Source organism: Thunnus thynnus, chromosome 12 (genome assembly GCF_963924715.1).
Source record: "Thunnus thynnus chromosome 12, fThuThy2.1, whole genome shotgun sequence".
NCBI classification, from domain to species: Eukaryota; Metazoa; Chordata; class Actinopteri; order Scombriformes; family Scombridae; genus Thunnus; species Thunnus thynnus.
Window position 1 is genome coordinate 28016061 of NC_089528.1, and position 19262 is coordinate 28035322.

General features: G+C 37.5%; 1 protein-coding gene across 3 annotated transcripts in view; it reads right to left on the minus strand.

Moving 5' to 3' along the window:
• esyt2a (extended synaptotagmin-like protein 2a) overlaps window positions 1-1929 on the minus strand; it is a 63918-nt gene extending 61989 nt beyond the window's left edge. For 2 of the 3 annotated variants that reach the window (XM_067606691.1, XM_067606690.1), the window contains exon 1: window positions 1746-1928. The gene's annotated coding sequence lies outside the window, so the exon portion shown is untranslated. Of the gene's footprint in view, window positions 1-1745 lie in introns of all 3 variants that reach the window. The other variant, XM_067606689.1, reaches the window with a different exon arrangement.
• Window positions 1930-19262: the final 17333 nt, after the last annotated feature.

Here is a 19262-nt window from a genome sequence, read left to right on the forward strand (position 1 = left end):
ATGACCAAATCACAACAAGATAACTATTGAGTCCCACAAATGTACCATAAGATTTAGTGTAACCAATTACTAGTTATTTGCATTAGTGCTTACACTGAATACAAGTGTACTGACAGCACACTGCTCTGAGAAATGTGTTTGTTTTTCTTCCTGTGAACCAAAGAGCCGAATATCAACCACCAGGGTTGTTATGCCCCAAACTGTAATCGCAAATATTCTGAAAAATAACAAAAGTTGTCTAACATTGTCATAAAATTTGGTAGGAAACAACCCACATATCACTGCAAACCTTATAATAACAATGTATGTAAAATATTAAAGGTGCAATATACAACATTCAGCCCCACTAAATGTCAGCAAACAACTGTTTGCTATGTAAAGATATAGTGGATATAGTTTTCAAAATGGTGGCTGGGTCACAAACTTTCTCACATTACAGCTAAACAATACACTAAAATATGTTTCTGAAAACATTTGAGGTAAAAAATAGGCAATACAGTAACAGAATCTTGAACCATATTTGATCAGCACTGTTTAGTTTGACGGTTTGTTTGGGTTTTACGCGTTTGTTTTGGTCTGAGATGCTGATGCTCTAGCTTGACATCTAGTGGGATTGAATGCCACCTTTAACATAGCCTGACGCGCCAGACGGTTTGGTTCGGAAAAGGGCAGCCACTTTCAAAAAATACATGGCAGGTGACTGGATGAACCATCTGTCCATCACCGTCTTACCTTGTGTGGAAGCTGGATTCACAAGATCACGAGATAACGTGAGAATCCTCATAGGACGCCGATTGGTCCGAACCACCGGTGGTTCGGACACAAGCTCATAACTTGACAAGATGGATTCTTGCGTGATCTTGTGATGTCATGATCTTGCAAATCCAGCTGACTCACAAGCTAACCTTTAATAATTAATCAAAAATGAATTCCACAGGTAATAGTGTTTATAAGGCTACTAACCTTGCGACAAAGAAGTCCACAAAAGTTGGTAACATGCAAATTAAGTTACTGATTATATGAACTAAATTCTCAAACAGAGACAATATTAGACAAGTTGTTTTTTTTTAACAATTGTATCTGTTGACTGTTGACACAAAAAATTCTAGTTACAAAAAATATGTTCACACCCTACATTGCATATCAATACAGTCTGCAGTCTGAGCTGTCATTCCAGTGGCTGCCCTCCTGCGTGGAGAGGATTTCTTACAAACCTCCTTTATAATAATGTCGTTTTTTTGTTACATCAATTCCAGGGAAACGTGGCATCGTTACGTATCAAACTTAATATATACTGCGAAACATTTAGGACTTATCTTCAATTCGGCATTCATCCAATACCCCTACATACTGTTTTTTCATTAGTGTTTTAACTTTGAAAAGTGCCTCCACCGCTGTCGCCGCAATCTTCTGTCACCAAAACCAGCAGCCGCAGATAGCAACTCCAAGTGTGAAGAGACTATGAAAAATTGACGTTTTACTGTAACAAGTGTCGTTTACTTTGGTTGTATGTATGCCGAATAGAAGAACACCGACTATTGAATCCAAAATAAATGTCAGTCAATGCTTACAGTAGGTACAAATCTATCTTTAAGCAAAGAAACGCTTAAATTTCATATTTTTTGAACGGACTCAGCCGTGACGTCCTCTCCACAAACTGACACGTATCCAGCACTGCGTAACCCAAACACCAGCGAGAAAAAAAAAATTAACTTCTTCCTCTACGCTTCTCGCGACATACTCACCGGTATTAGCCTGCGACATTCGCTCTTCCCTGGAAAATAAACTAAAATTCACTCGACAAGCCCAGTCCTCTGCATGGCGACCAGTTAAACTCAGATTACCCTCTTTCCCCTTCAGTACATCCTGCTGTGAAGACGACCAGTCCGTCTCTCAGCCAGACTGCAGGAAACTGTCATCGCGGGAAAGAGGTCAGCCTCCGACAGAGAGGACGGCCAATTATTTTTCCTAGGACGGCGAAGTCATGTCCCGCCCTTCTCTGCCTCTGATTGGATAGTACTCGTTGCCTTCGATGGTTAGGTTTAGGCATGATGAATGAGATTGGTTAGGGTTAGGGTAAGAATATCAGGGTAAGCCAATCAGAGGCAGAGTAGGGCGGGTCATTACTTCGCCATCCTAGGAAAAAAAATAAAACACGAACATAACGGTAGACCTGGGCGCCATCTTGCGGCGGTAAAAACAGGCAGGGAAAGTTTTTATCCTGAAATTTCTATTCCACTATACTGTCAATGTCTCACAAATCTAATTTTAAACTATCTTTTAAACCTCCATACTAATATAGTCCAGGTGTGACAAGTCAAAGTAACTGTTACAGCGCATTTTTAGTTAAATCATGTCTGGATGGAAGCAATTAGCAGTTAACAGATTAAAGGACAATCTGTCAGTCTGTCTTAAAACAATAGTTTTGGTATGGGGTTTACTTTATATAAATATTATTTGACAGTAATTGCAAGCAACTCCCCAATATATCTACAGACATTTCACATTAATGTATGTACAAAAACCAGAAGGTCTATGTAAAAGTACCTTTATATAATTTTCTTTTACACTGAATAAATATATACATTTTTTCTACTGACATTTTACAATATTGTGCAATCCATTCAATGCAGATCCCCATTTGAGATGTATGGGATTTCAAGATGTTTAATAACCAGAATGTATCATAAAATTACCTTTTACTACTTGCTTTACAAAGTAATTCACTAATTTTACAGTGTTATCCTTAAAGTGTCAGAATTAATAAACCACTAAACGATCATATTCAGTTATAATGTGGGTCTGAAGCTGATCAACGCAATGAGAGCTCAAACAGAATACTTTACTAGAATGTATTTATTTTTTTCTCATTCAAATTACTTCAATAGACATCAACGGAAGCAAGAACAGTGTTGTACCTTGTGTGAGTACAATGTCCCATCCCATCCCATGCTCTAAGATGGTTCAAAATGTTAGTGAACATGAATAAATCTTTCCCAAATCCAAATTTTTTTTTGCTAAAATTCAAATTTGTGATGTCATCTGATAATGTGTGGAGCTTTTCCAAAAACAATGAATTGAGATGTTATAGGTGACACTGAGAACACCCAGGGGGATGTTCTGAGTATGCGGTAGGGTTGTTCCGATGGGCGATGCCATCGTCCAACACCAATGGCTGACAGTCATCAACCACTGAGCCTCTACCATCATAACATCGTGATTTAAAAGCCCCCCCGTCGTCTGTCCATATCTTGTGTGGATTAAATCACTCTTACTGGCTTTTTACTAACAGAGCTTTTATTGCACTTACAGTAACGCAACAACTGTAGTTGACATCAACTCGAATACTTCACGTGGTTCACTGTCTCTCCTCTGCTCCGCTCAGAAGACACACTCACACATGCACAGATCGATCAGCCCTGATCTGTACATGTGAATCAAATCAAAAATCAAATCAACTGTAATTTGGAATGACAACATTCAGATGAAGAAGAAGACGACAAGAACAAGAAGACGACGACGACAAGAAGACAAAGAAGAAGACAACGATGACAACAAGAAGACGACGACGACAAGAAGAAGAAAAAGAAGAAGACGACGATGACAACAAGAAGAAGACGATGACAAAAAGACAAAGCAGAAGACGACGATGAAAACAAGAAGATGACTACAAGAAGACGATGACAACAAGAAGAAGAACAAGAAGATGACGACGACAAGAAGACAAAGAAGAAGACAACGATGACAACAAGAAGACGACGATGACAAGAAGACGAAAAAGAAGAAGACGACGATGAGGAGAAGACAACAAGAAGACGAAGATGACGACATCAAGAAGACGACTACTTCTTCTTCTTCTATTTCTTCTGCTTCTGTTTCTTCTTCTTCTGTTTCTCCTTCTGTTTCTTCTTCTTCTGTTTTTTCTATTTCTTCTTCTATTTCTTCTTCTGTTTCTTCTTTTTTCTTCTTTTGTTTCTTCTTTTGTTTCTTCTTCTGCTTCTTTTTCTTCTTCTTTTTCTTCTTCTATGTCTTCTTCTGTTTCTTCTTCTATTTCTTCTATTTCTTCTTCTTCTGCTTTTTCTTCTGCTTCTTTTTCTTCTTCTGTTTCCACTTCTATCTTCTAGAAGAAGAAGACGACAATGATCGGAAGAAGAAGACGACGACAAGAAGAAAAAATAGAAGAAGAAATAGAAGAAAAAGAAGAAATAGAAGAAGAAATAGAAGATGAAATAGAAGAAGAGGAAGAAGAAATAGAAGAAGAAATAGCAGAAGAAATAGAAGAGGAGGAAGAAGAAATAGAAGAAGAAAAAGAAGAAATAGAAGAAGAAATAGAGGAAATAGAAGAAGAGGAAGAAGAAATAGAAGAAGAAAAAGAAATAGAAGAACATGAAATAGGAGAAGAAATAGAAGTAGAAGACGAAGAAGAAGACGACGACGAGAAGAACAACAAGAAGACGAAGAAGAAGACGACGATGACAACAAGAAGATGACAACAAGAAGACAACGACGACAAGAAGAAGAAGAAAAAGAAGAAGAAGAAGACGACGAGAAGAAGACGACGAGAAGAAAAAGACAACAACGACGATGAGAAGGAGAAGATGACGACTATTTCTTCCTCTTCTATTTCTTCTGCTTCTGTTTCTTCTTCTGTTTCTTCTCCTTCTGTTTCTTCTTTTTCTTTTTTTCTTCTTTTATTTCTTCTTTTTTTCTTCTTTTATTTCTTCTTTTACTTCTTCTGTTTCTTCTTCTATTTCTTCTCCTGTTTCCACTTCTATCTTCTAGGAGAAGACAAGAATGACCGGAAAAGAAGAAGAAGACAACGACAAGAAGACGAAGAGGAGGAAGACGACGACGACACAAAGACGTAGAAGACGACGACGACAAGAAGACAAAGAAGAAGACGACGACAACAAGAAGAAGACGACGACGACAACGAGAAGAAGACGACGACAAGCAGAAGAAGATGAAGAAGACGACTATTTCTTCTTCTATTTATTCTTCTGTTTCTTTTTCATCTTCTATGTCTTCTCCTGTTTCCACTTCTATCTTCTAGAAGAAGACAAGATGACCGGAAGAAGAAGAAGACGACGACAAGAGGGAGATAATAAGAAGACGACAACAAGAAGACGAAGAAGAGGAAGACGACGACGAGAAGGAGAAGATGACATCAAGAAGAAGACGACTATTTCTTCCTCTTCTATTTCTTCTGCTTCTGTTTTTCTTCTGTTTCTTCTTCTTTCTTCTTCTGTTTCTTCTATTTCATCTTCAATTTATTCTTCTGTTTCTTCTTCTTTTGTTTCTTCTCCTTCTGTTTCTTCTATTTCTCCTTCTTCTGCTTCTTTCTTCTTCTGTTTCTTCTTCTATTTCCTCCTCCTCTCATTTTTTTTGCCGTAACCTGCAATTAGTTGTCTTTAATTGAGTTCTTCAGGACCTTGCACTGCTTGGTAGGACAGTTTCTGTCTCAATGAACTTACTAAGCACCATCCTGCTGGCAAGATTATTGATTATTGCAACTGTTCTGGTGACTGTTGCACCCCCCTAACCTTCTGTTTGTTTGTTCCACAAGCACATGAGCGTCCCAGCTCTCTTCTCCCTCTCTTCTCTCCTAATTTTCTCCTCCTGTCCTCTCTTGTCTCTAAGGCATCTCTTGCTGGACCAGCACCCCTCCTGGAACCGCTCTGCTTCCCTGACTGTCGATGCCATTTCATGAGGTCTTGGATCTGATTCTCCATCCTGCAAGAGCTCAGCCTCACCTCATGTCTCTCTCTTTGAACAATGTGTTTTTCCTTCTGTCTCTCTCTGCTGTGTTAATAATGTCTTTTCTTGTCTCCTCTCCTCTGTGTGTGTGTGTGTGTGTGAACGGTGAGATGTGAGTCTCTCCTGTGTGCATGTGTGGTCTCTCCTCCTGCCAGGTCTCCATGGTGATGGGAGGTTGCGTGGCTCAGGTCCTATTCTGTTCTGGTGGCACCAAGAAGCTGCTTGGCGTCCTCTTCATCACATTCTTCATATATATATTATAAATCCATTATAATTTTGTTATCCTGGTCAATGCTCTGTTGCTCTTCCTCAGGTTTCCTTCCTCTTAAAAGGTTTTTTTCTTATTCAAAACAAGGGTCTGAGGACAGAGGATGTTGTACTGCTGTACAGACTGTAAAGCACTTTGAGACTAATTTGTGATTTGTGATATTGGGCCATATGAATACAATCGAATTGATTTGATAATCAGGTTTGAAACTGCTATAATGATATGAAACCTTTTTTTTCAGGAAGGCTTTTTCATCTTAACTCTTGTTATTTTTGTTATATGTTTTTAACACCGTAGCACTTTGAGATTCACTGCATGAAAAGTGCAGTACAAATTAAATGCATTATTATTATTATTATCTCTTATTCAGTTAATTGTTTAATTATACGTATATCTGTACATTTGATCTCCCTACTGGATGGTCTAAAAGCTTCTTCACACTCTAATTATACACTAAATTGTGATGGTGATACAGAATCACTTTATATTTATTGTATTGTATTGTCCTGGGAGTATTCAAATTTAAATATACTTACTCTTAAAATACTGGAATGAGCCTGTAAGACAGGATACTAATCATTTAGTAGAACATAAACTATATTTTTCTCCTTTTTGTCCCTCTTTTAATATATTTTTCTTCCCTAAAACACAACTTTATTAATGCAGATACAGTATGATCTCAAAAACTGCATCAAACTATCTGGTCTAGTGAAAATGATCATTGACATTATACAGCATACAGCGAATAGTCGTCTTCTTCCACCACATGGCCAGTTCCTTTGACCTTTGACCCCTCTGACCACAATCTACTTGTTGCCTGTAAAGGTCAGAGCTTAATCTACTGTTGACCTAAATGTTATTTATACCAGATAAGAGACTCAGCCGGTGTTTTAAGTAAATAATATGCCGAGTAAGATCCACAGTGAACATGAATAAAAGAGGAACAGAGTATTTAGAAGTGATAAATTAAAGCTGTGTGCAGATCATCACGGTTCAGTGTGCAGCTGATACGCAGCAGCACGCTGTTTCTCCACTAGATGTCATGATAGTGTTTGTAAAGTGAAGCATCACAACAGATACATCCAGACTGAAGACAGTGGTTTAAGAATTTGAGGAAAAAAAGGGGGGAACAGTCCATTTCAGTTGAGAAAGTCACTCACTTTAATAAAAAAAATAGTTTTCTATTGAAAACACTTCAGAAAATGCAACTTTCTGCACAGTGAATCAGCAATAAACAGTCCTATACTTAGAGTAGCATCCAGAATAATCCTTTTTTCACATAAAAGTGAACTAAAATTATAGTGCTATTGATGTATCAGTAAACACTTGCAGTATTAATAGTGTAGTTTAAACTTACAGCTAAGTGTCCTTCTTCGCTTTACTCATTACAGTTTGTATTGATAGGGTTCATGACTCTCCATGCATCCAAGCTTTTATTCATGTTATTCATTCTGTTGAACGATGCAGAGCTTTTGAATAAAGATGAAATCTGCTGTTTTTGTGTCACATCTGGTTGCTTCTACTATCACACTTTATGTCTCTTTATGTCTCACGCTGCTGGGAAACCGTCCCGTTTCCTTATTAGTTACTTGACATTCATGTGACAGAGAAGACAGTGAGGTCAAGTGATTAATTACGAGAAAAACAATCAGCGTCTGCACAGGTGTGAAAAAGACGGGAAAGACAAAAGAAAAAGGTTAATTAAAAAAACTAGAGATAAACTTTAGTGAATTGACAGGAGACGGTGGGATTAAGTCATGTAGTTAGATGTTCTATTTGCACTAAATTTAGGTGTGAAAATTAAATATTTTCCCTCTTTTTTATCCTTAAATTATTTATTTATTTATTTTTATATGAAAGACCAGTCTATATGCGTTAGACAAAACTCTACTGTTACATTCTGAAGTATTATGGTAGTTACTTTAGTTGGATTTTTAAGTTTTATATAGTTGACGTGGATGACAAATTGAACTTTCAGGCACATTTTAATTGTTGCTATATTGGAAATATAAGAGCAAGAAAATGTACTAGAGCTTAACTGAACTGTGAATTCTGTAAATTATTAAGTTGACCTCACTGTGACTTTTAGTAATATGTGTTGAGCGAAAATAGTTTCTTCACTGTTTTTCCCCTCTAGACATGATAATAATCAAGCCTAATGCCTGTGATGTTACATCTAATATGGAATAGTTAGCTTAATAAATATTAAATCGCAATAAATAAAAAAAAATGTTTGTCTGTAGGCATTTCTTGCAGCCCAGCTGACATTACTATCATGTAATATCTTCGCCCACATTTCTTTACCCGCCCACTGCTTGTTATTCATGAAAACCCTGTGGGTTAATTAGATTAACTTGGTGTCGTTGCTGATCTCACTGTCCGACTCCCTCCGGTACTTTGATGTTTGATTTGTACAATTCCTTCCCAAACTAAAAGTAAACACAGTTAATTATGGCAAGAATAACGACAAAAGGGTCAAAAGAGTATCTTGTAGGAAGAACGCAGCCCGTAACGCTCCCGTGCTTATTATGCTCACTTCATTTTCTCTCCTCCGTGAAACTGTGCGGAGTAATGACAGAGCGAGAGATGATGAGACCGAGGAACAATGTGCTTCCTAATACGAGTGCCGGAGAAGAGCAATTTGCAAAGCCACAGCACCGAGGCAATAAAGATCTTGTGGTTTTCTAGACTGTTCAGGTAATGAAATACAGTACAGAGCTGAGGTTGAAAAGCCAGGGTTTTATTTTAATCTCAAAGCCACATGACACCTGAAACAGATATATGTTAAAGGACTGTGAAAACACTCTTTTTTTGTCTAATTAGACACTGCAAACTTTCATTTCTAATAGGCAGCAGTTCACCTAACTTTAACCCAAACCGTCATCTTTCCCTAAACCTAACCAGACTTCAACCACAGTGTTATCACATCATAAAACATCATTATATTTTTAACAGTGACGGTTTTGCAAAGCACAGACAAACGCTCCTATGTGTTGTTCTGGAGTCACATGATCAACATACAGCATTCAGCCATTTAATTCGAAGGACTTGTTGAATAATTCGACACAACTCGATGTAGTCAGTGTGTGTGTGTGTGTGTGTGTGTGTATGTGTTGCCCTGAAAAGATGGTGTTTCAGCGCCAGCCGTGAAAAATATCGGTTCAGGCCACAAGACAAAAGAAATGATGCACTTTACCATAATGCAGTTGAACTGAATCAGGCCACAGTCAGACCAACATTAGCTCTGCCTTAAAAAATTCAGCCCCCTCAGTCATTTGAATGAAGCTGCTGTGTTGACGCAGTGAGGGTGCCAACGCAGAGGGCTCCAGCACAAAAAAAAAAAAAAAAAAAGCTCAAGGTTGTCCGTTAAAAAGAATCTCACTCCACTTTTACCGCAATGCAATTCAGCAACAACCTTGCGAGATAAGCTGTTGCTACAAATGATAAAATGATTGTCTTCATTTTAAAACCTTGTCTCATAGTATTATAAACAGCTGTGCAGTGTTTTTGGGTTTTTTTTGGCATCTGATAGGACTTCAGCCTCATGGATCTATTACTCAAACTTGACTCCCTTGATCATATTTAATAGTGTCACAGGTATCTGAAACAATGCATCGCTTATTATTCAGTCCGTGTCTTGGCGGTGAGGTGTGTGTGTGTGTGTGTGTGTGTGTGTTGGCAGGGATTGTGCCAACTGTTCTTTTGACCTTTTTGCGAGTCACTTTAATTTAAAAACTGAAAAATGAGGAAAACATTATCTTTGCCCTCTGCTTTCATGCCAGAGTGGGCTACAATGATTCATTTACATGTTAAAATGTTTCAAAATTGCCTACTGGGGATCAGTTTCGGAAATGTCACTTTTTTTTTATTTTTTATCCCACTTCAGTTTGCAGGCCTAAAAAAATATTTTGTCCAAATGATTTTTTTCCCACAAAAAGTTAAATGAGCTACTGAAAAAGGCTGAAAAGCACATTTAGCCCTTCTGTAGTAAAAATTCTATAAATATGCAAATGTGTTGGGTTAAACCACTGAATGCAAGCTTTCTCAAGGCTAGTCCATTCTCAGTGTATGCGATTAAGTTGGAGGTTTTACGTTTCCACTTCACTCGGGTGTAATTTGCATCGGACTGCGATTGGCTTCGACGTATATTCTCATCTCAACTCAGATCTCAGTGAAGCACAGAGAAAGTTTCAGCAGAGTAATGTGAAAACAGCTTTTTCATGACTCCTCACATTGTGTGTATAAATTGTTATGGTCAAAATCTAACATCCAAGGGAAGTAACCATAAGAAAAACTATTTTAATATTCTTTAAAACATTTCTAAAATTCAGGTCTTTAAAATTGACATGCAGGCCTCCAGCATGGACCTGACAAACCAGAAGGAGAGGCCAGTTACTCTCATTAACTTTGAGAACTAGACCCTGGACTAGATCCAGATTGGCTACCTTCTCTGACTTAAGAGTTACTGACACCTATCCAATCAGAGCACTTATCCACAGAGCAGATTTACCTCAATTACATTAGGTGAGCTACTAATGTCAGCCAATCACGGTCCAGTATTCTGAGGACTGAACTAAATGTGTAAAACACTGTGAAGAACATTATATGCAGGCAAGGTAAAGAAGGATATCATGAGTTTATATAGGGCATGATAGGTATGTATTGTATACATACTGTATATATCTTTTTTAATGTAAAGGTGCAGCTAAACTGCGAGTACTAGATATTTCATTAACCACTCAGTCACAGTACATGTGCACCCAAATCACAAAAAAAACATAATTTCTTACTTACTAATAGCGGTATTCGGCCATACCAAGATATTTGGTTTTATTTTCCGCAGGTTTTGAGATACCTGCCACTGCCCCAATACAACAGAGGTGAGTGGAATTTGATTTGTAGTTCTCAAAATATTTGGAAAAACTCAACAGCAACATGTTTTTCCAGATCAATGTCCCCGTTACTTGTAACAACTTGACTGAAGACAGTTCGGTGAGCTCAAACACACAAACGAAATGTCATTCTAGGCCACCCCGCACCCCCATTGTTGGGTTGGCAGCACGACTGTCAGAGGTCAATATCTCAGAACTTCAGCACATGTGACTAACACCAACAACATGGTTGTAATTTGGAATATTATCATTTGTAATACTGCGATGTGTTTGGAACTAAACATAGCACAAAAAGTAAGAAAATTTGTGTTTGGTAGATTATTCCTTTATTGTAATAATGCTTCTTGGCAATAAATCTTATACTATTATATTATATCGGAAAGCCTGTTTATTTCCCTTTTAAATGGTGCCACATTTGTAAAGAACATGCATTTGTAGGATGAGTAGCAGAGCGGAGTATGTGGGTTGCGCCCATGAAAAATTTGCCAAATCTTCTCTGCCAATGCCAAACAGCTTATTCTGCCATTGACTCTTGTTTGGTGTTTGGTGGATTGGATGATTGAAGTTGGAAGAAACAAGACATATTGGCAATTTATTCATTTAACAAACAGGAGCCTCAGTAGTGTGTGGAAGAACTATACACAGCCACAACAGCCTGGCACCTCCTCCTCTCCTCATGCTGGTCACCAGTCTGGTCACACACTGCTGTGGGATGGCATCCCATTATTCAACCAGCATTTATCGTAAGTCAGCCAACGTGGTTGTGTCGGTCACTCTGGCACGAACAGCCCGCCCAAGCTGATCCCACAAGTGTTCTTATACTACAATAAATCTTATACTATTATATTATATTGGAAAGCCTGTTTATTTCCCTTTTAAATGGTGCCACATTTGTAAGGAACATGCATTTGTGGGATGAGCAGCAGAGCTGAGTATGTGGGTTGCGCCCATGAAAAATTTGCCAAATCTTCTTTGCCAATGCCAAACAGCTTATTCTGCCATTGACTCTTGTTTAGTGTTTGGTGGATTGGATGATTAAAGTTTGAAGAAACAAGACAATTTATTCATTTAACAAACAGGAGCCTCAGTAGTGTGTGGAAGAACCATACACAGCCATTAACAGCCTGGCACCTCCTCCTCATGCTGGTCACCAGCCTGGTCACACACTGCTGTGAGATGGCATCCCATTCTTCAACCAGCATCTGTTGCAAGTCAGCCAATGTGGTTGTGTTGGTCACTCTGGCACGAACAGCACGCCCAAGCTGATCCCACAAGTGTTCAATGGGGTTGAGGTCAGGACTGCTGGCAGGACGTTCCATCCTCTCCACTCCCAAAAAAGCTGTTAAAAGGGAAATAAACAGGCTTTCCAATGGTATAAGATTTATTGCCAAAAAGCATTGTTACAACAAAGAAATAATCTACCAAACACAAATTTCCTTACTTTTTGTGCTATGTTTATATAGGAGTCATTTGGAAAATATGTTTTTTTGGTATGTGAGTGTACCTTTAATCTGTGGGCAGTAATGGGGGGGAGGGGGCAACAGAATTAAGACCAGTTGATTGGGGACGTCTTGTGCGCAATTGGGGACAAAAGCTGTGTCCCCATCACTGATTTTTGGGTCAGTGGTTAGAATAAGTCTCCAAGATATGAATGTTAGTCTCTGTAAATACCACACAAAAGTGACTTAAGTAAACCTGTGTGTGTGTGTGTGTGTGTGTGTGTGTGACAGGTCATATTATGAAATAAACATCACACAAACAACTCAGCATTCAGTTGTGAATCTATCAGCACAAAAACAGCGTCTGAGAGTTAAACCTATACATATTAAACCACAGTACAGAGTCTCTGTGTGTGATTCAGCTTCTGAAAAGATTAGAAATAGGTTATTTGCACATCAGCTCTTTATCTTGAATCTTTTTCAATTCTCTTCACAGTTTTGTGGGACGCTCTGACTGAACAAAGTAGAAGGGCAAACAACCACAACAGAGATGATCTCTCATAAACATAATCACTGTTTTCTATGAGAAAACACGTTTTTGAGAGAGGTTAATAATTCTCTTATCAACGTTAAGTTTTTGAAATGTTTAGCAGAGGTTGGATATCATTGTTGATTTACTAAAACTGTAGAGGAGATCTTTATAAGGTTTAATAAGATGTGAAGAATGAGGAATAGATGGGTTGGTTTTTGCCTTCACTGATAAAAAAAAGGAAATCATTTTCATATTCACATGTACTGAAAACACAGCGAGGATTTTACAGGCTTCAAGGTCAAATAGGCACAAAACTGATAAAGACTGAGGCTGTAGTCTCCTTGTCAACTGGTCGATTAGTTGGTTGATATGCTCCCGTCTGACCAAATTTTCATTGGTCGAATAATCTTCGTTACTTTCATAAGGAGAGAAGTGCTACATCAACAGCTTTCCAGGATTAATCCATTATTTCCTGCAGTGGGAGGGACAGACTAACAAATTACCTGTGAAAATGGGGGTGTATTCAAAACACCCCCGTTGTTTTCACAACTTTGAACTCGCCCAACCCAATGGAGACTGCTGGGTCTAACTGTACTCAACGTTTACTGAGTGTTTACTGAATCAGTGTTTCTCCTATAATTATAACAATGAGAACCCCCGCCAGACCAAAAAAATTTTTTTTAATGCCAAAAATAACACCAAATATCCATTCATTCGGACATCAATAGTGTTTGGGAGCCTCTGTGCAGCGCTGTTCTGAAACGTGAGTCAACCTCTGCGTTGTTACCTAGGAAACTATTGGTAGCGTAACTCTGTTTAGGAATAGGGCATTGCATAGTATGTTTGAGTGGGAAAGAGCGATCGGTAGGAGAGTGACGGTGGATGCGAGCGGAGCAGAGGAAAAGGTTAGCAGTAAGTTGTCAGTCTGGCAGTAAATGTACAGCGCAGACTACAGTGTAACAGTTAATAAATGCTAAAAAGTCACATCTGTTGTTTCCCCAAGTGATGGAAAAGTGAATGGGGTTAGCTCGAAAGGTAGCAACAATAGGTTAGCCTAATCAAACCATGATCTTTGCCTAACCCTAACCAAATGGTCTTTGTGCCTAAACCTAACCAGACCTTAACCACGGCGTTGTCACACCATAAAACTTCATTATTCAACAGGTAGAAATGTTAATATGCTACATTTGTAGAAATGTTGATATGATACGTATTACATGTGTTGAAACGTAGATATTCGTTTTTGTGGTTTGCAGAAACTTTCAATGCCAGCGTTTTCTTCTGGCGACTGGGTTGCTAATCGTTGTATTTAAACACCTGCATGTTGGAGAAATCTATGAGTCAAGTGAATAATCAGATGTGACAGTGATATTATAACTCATAAATCTCTGCAAAAGCAAAATATTTACAGAACACATGTGCTTCCTTTTATACATTACACTGTAAACTAAACATGTTGAATTCTTGTTTTCACATGAGACGTATTTTGATGACACATGTGAAGTCCACCTGTGTACATATGTGATTTTTTCACGTGAAAACACAAATGGGAAAGAAAACAAGTTTTTCTGCGATCTAGACGAACTGGTTAGACAGCCCAAACTGATTAAACGCCACAGATTCACACCATATAAATTGAAACAGAGAGCAGTGATGAGAATTAAACGAGGTTAATCAAATCAAGACCGTTTTCATTAAATAGCGACTCCTCCTTTCATCCGATCAAGTCTGTTTTAATCAAGGCTTTAATGTCTCTTTAATCAAGTTAAAATTAAAGAGAAAACTTATCAATTCAATCATACTTTCATTAACCGTTATCATCATTTTTGTTCAGTTTGAGCGCTCGCTGGTCCGAGGGTCGCAGGTATTCTCCCTCCAAAGAAGTTCAAGTAAATTTTAAGGCTCGGTGAAATGAAAAAATATTTATAACAAAAATGATAAATAATAAAAACAATAAAAAAGTGAATTCAAAATAAATGAAATGAAAGTGCAGAATAAAATTAAAATAAGTCAATAAAAATGAAAAAACACAAAAAAGTAAATAATTAAAAATAAATTAAAAATTAAAGAGCAGAATAAAATACAATAAAAACAACAAATGAAAAAAAGTAAAAACAAATAAAAAATGTTAATGTTATCAATTCAATCATACTTTGCTTTTATTAACTGTTAATTGTCATAAATGGTTCAAGGGTCCACAGTAGATATTCTTCCTCCATAGAAATCCAAGTAAATTTAAAGGCTACGTAATAATAAAGATAGAGATCATACTTTCCTTCCCTCGTTTGTATCAGGATCGGTCGGCTCTGTTTAAGATTCTGCTCTCGAGAACGCACTGTTTAAAACTGTTTACATACAAGTCATAAAGCACTTGAAGTAGTCGCACAGACGGCGACAGCGTTACGTTTTTCTGTCGGCACATTTTAACGCAGTGTTGATACTTTCGCCCGCGGCGGGGGCAGCTGATGGTCTCTGGCTTTGTGTAAATACAGGACACTTCATCGTCGCTCCACTTTCACAAGTTTACTGTGCGAGACAGAAACCATGTACACAGCTGAGAGAGTGGGCATAATGGAGGAGGAAGAGGGGGAGGTGGAGGAGGGGGGGTTCTGTTCTGCTATTTTTTCCTGTATCCTATTATTGTCTCTGTTTTTTCAGGTTAGTTTTGATGCTGCAACGGCTTAATTTCCCCGCTGATTCAAGAAGTTTTGTCTTGGGGGTTTGAAGTGACATATTTGCTGATGACCTGACATACATTTTATCAGGGCCGTTTGCTTTATTTGATGTTCAAAGACACACTTTCTATAATCTCAAACCATCGCTGAACTTCTGAAAGACTCACTGCAGTGAAAAACACAAAGAAGAACCTGACACCAAAGCCTCAAAACGCTCTTTAATTATCAAACTGATATTAAAATGGATTTTTTCCAAGAAATCAGCGTATAGACTGTATCTTTGGCATTTAGCTGAAACCTACAAGGACCGGACAGATCGCACATGAAGATTGTTTCCACCAACTTGCACAGATTTTCCAGTCTTTGACACACAGACAACACATTGAACGACTGGTCAGTAACCAGTAGATGACCTGCAAATCCTGTGAGAACACCGACTGCTGAATGTTCTTGTACTAAAACAAACAAGGATCAACAACCAGCAGCTTGTACTGTTTATATGCAGTTCAATTTGCACCCAAAAGGCCCAAAAAAGGAAGAAAAAAAGCACAGAGTTTAGGTAAGATCCTGGATGAATAAGCGTCGGGAATTTGGACTGCAACTGGGAGGTGAGTGAAGTTTGTAAACTAAAACTAACTTCAAGTTCTGGTCAGCTGTGACGGTCTTTAATTATTATTATGTAAAGACATTTGTTCTCTAAAAGCTCGATCAGCCTTTCCTCCATTTCGGCTTGTTATTTCCCCTCTCTCTTTTATTTATTTACTGGTTTATTTATGTCCTTTGGGTGACACACAAGTGACGTCATCAGTCAAAAATTAAACATGTTTTAAAAAATCTTGGCCCCTATCTTTTGCTATAGATCAAATTTAAACAGTTTTGACCTCCAGTCCATCTTTAACTACGGTGTTTTGGTGTTGTCAAAACAAAAACATTTCCAATAAATCCTCATCAACAAAACAGGTTGTTTGTCGTTGCCTTACAAAACTACTTATATGAGTCTCAAGCATTTGACTAAAGCATCTCAAGTGCCTCCCAAGAAAAACGACACAATAGGTCGTAATGTCAGTCGCCCAAAAACGACATATAGATACTTTTGAGTGACAGACGCCATCTAGCGTCCGTAGTAATTATGACCCGGACCAGTGTCACTATTCAGATGATGTATAAACTGCATATTAGGGATGTGCAGAGAGCCTAGTATTTGTATTTGTATCTGTATTTGTAGAGGCAGCAAAATTATTTGTATTTGTATTCGAATAAAAGTGGAAAGAGGTTTAAAAATCCTGTTTTTGTTTTTATTACGCTTTTAATTTTAGAAAATTAAAATGTTACAATAAGTGTTCATGAAGTGTTCTCTTTGGGAGCATTTCATTTGTGTCAGTAGTTCAGCTTTATCTCCGGGGAACACCCCCAACTCCAGGAGTGATGTCGTAAATTAGGAAATGTGCGTCATGTAGCAGGTGGATGTGACTCCCCTCGTTGAGACCTGCTGATAGACGTAACAGTGGAGCAGAGGAGAGACACTGAGATAGTGATGTAACTGACCTGTGTGCTGGTATTTAATACAAATAATTTTTGAAATATTTGTATGAAACAAATATTCGTAAAAAAAAACCCCCACTATTTTTGCTTTACCGAATAACGTATTTGTATTGGGACACACCCCTACTGCATATATTGACATATTTCCTCATTCAGAGGTGGAGGAGAGGCAGATGGAGGCATTAACCCAACAGTGGACTTTGCCACAGGAGTTTAAAAAACAATAACGTAACTACAATTGTCCCCTAACCTTAACCCTGTGGTTGTTACTGTAGAAAGAACGACAAAGATCGTCTGAACTGGAGATCAAAACTGTTAAAACTTGATCTAGGAAATGATAGATGCTTCAAAAAAACTTCAACAATAACCCAAAATAGCCACATGGGTTCAAATTGATCAGGTTCTTCCCCCCACAGGGATACAAAAACACACAATTAAACACAACACTGTCTAGACGAAAGAATCAGGGACTTTATTGTTTGAGGTATAACTTATTCTGTGCTCCAGTATTTAGACAGTCCTGAGAGCAGTAGAGGGTTTGGACAACATCAGTAGACAATTATTCAGTCTTTGCACAGCGGTGTTGGTATTTCAGACCAATTTAATGGTGCACACTGAGAAGAAACAGGCTACGCACAAAAAAAAAAAATTGACAGGCTTTGAATTGCAGACGTGTGTCGGTGTAACACATCTGCTTAGTTCATTGTCCGTGTTCTGTATTTACTTTCATTTAAAACCTTCATTCTTTCAGTCAGTCTCAATTTGTTCTGGTGTGAGATTACTCCCACAGCAATTTCCTAAACAGTCAAGTCAATTTTCTAAAAAGAACATTGAGGCCTTCGGATAACAAAAGAATCGTTCAAGTTTGTGTTTTAGTCCGACTGTATGAAAGTTAATTTCTATAATTTCTCCTCTTTTAGCAGCAACAGTTGTTCCGTGTGCAATACAGGAGGTGTTCTTGACTTTAAAGTGGCACTGTGTAGTTTGAAACTCTGAATATATAATAAGAAGTAAAACACACTTCTGCCGATTCATTACCCTCAGGAAAATATGCAGCTCAGTGGCATCTGCTTTACACAGAACTACTCTCCGGAGACTGGAAATGTGATTATTGTTATTACTCTTTGCAGCTGTTTTGGCAGCGATTGTCTTCATGGTGAAGGAACGTGTCCCTCAGTGCAGCAGTGTGGCTCAATGACGTGTTTTTAAATTGTTTTTTTGGACAATAACGGAGGTTTTACGGCACAGAGGAATAAGATACACACACAATACTTGTAAGTGGATCAATTCATTGTTGGTTTGGCTCCTAACGTGAGATTTGTTGACACGTTCATATTGTTTCTTTTATTTGTTCTCTGTGTAATGCTGATGTGCTTTTATGCAAATTTTATTTAGGCTATTCTACATTTTTATTTGTTGTCTTTTAATCCCCATAATTCTGTCTGTGTTTTTTTTTTATTGTAATTCTCTTGTAATCTCTCTGTAAAGCACTTTGGTCAACATTTGTTGTTTTCAAATGTGTTCCGTAAATTGACTTGACAATTTTAATACCATTTCCCAAAAAAGACAGGAAGCCACTGCCAAAGATGCAAAAAAAATATTTTTACTTTACTTATTTGTGTTGTGGCAGCTGCATTATATTCAGTCTAAATGCTAATGTCTCTTAAGTAAATTAAATCAGGTTAAATTTATTCTAAATTGGTTTTTCTATAAAAGTAAACTTAAAAAACTGCCTCTTTAGCCTGGATTTTGATTTGATTCAAGGACATTAGTTATTTTTTAAAATTTATTATTATTATTTTATTCATTTATTTATTTTATTTATGTTGTAAAAGACTATTTTATCTCATCTTTGTATTATATATATTCCTATATATATATATATTCCTCTCTTATCAGTTTTATGTGTCTTTGTTTTTTTAATCTATTTTATCTATTTGTTTAGTAAGTTTTTATTTCATTACCTCCATTTTATTATTATTATTATTATTATTATTATTATTATTATTATTATTATTATTATTATTAGCTTTTACATCTATTTTTCTAGTTCTGTCTTATTATTATTGACTTGTCAGTCATGTGTGAAGCACTGTGAGTTGCACTAACCTGAATGAACGGTGCGATAAAATTATTAATTAATTCAAATGCTTGATT